We start from the raw sequence: 358 nt of genomic DNA on the forward strand, positions 1-358 counted from the left end.
CGAGCAAGGTATATTCCCTCTTACTATCAGCGGGACTTACTAAAACGTTTTCGCAAGCTGTCTCAGGGTACTAGGACCGTGGAGGAATACTTTGAAGAGTTCGAGGCTCTCAAGAACAAGCTCAGGACGCGCGAAACCAAAGAAGTTATGATGGCACAGTTTTTGGAAGGTCTTCAAGACCGCATCGCTCGCAAGGTGGAGAGGCAGACTTACGTCAACTTCAACGACCTCCTCCACTATGCCGTCCAAGCCGAGCAGCACATTAGGAGGAAGAACGCCTCTAGTGCCAGGAACAAGACGCCATGGGCTCCATCCGGATCCAAAGGAGCTGAGAAAAACAAGTCCGTTGAAGTGGACA

Source organism: Brassica oleracea, chromosome C3 (assembly GCF_000695525.1).
Source record: "Brassica oleracea var. oleracea cultivar TO1000 chromosome C3, BOL, whole genome shotgun sequence".
NCBI classification, from domain to species: domain Eukaryota; kingdom Viridiplantae; phylum Streptophyta; class Magnoliopsida; order Brassicales; family Brassicaceae; genus Brassica; species Brassica oleracea.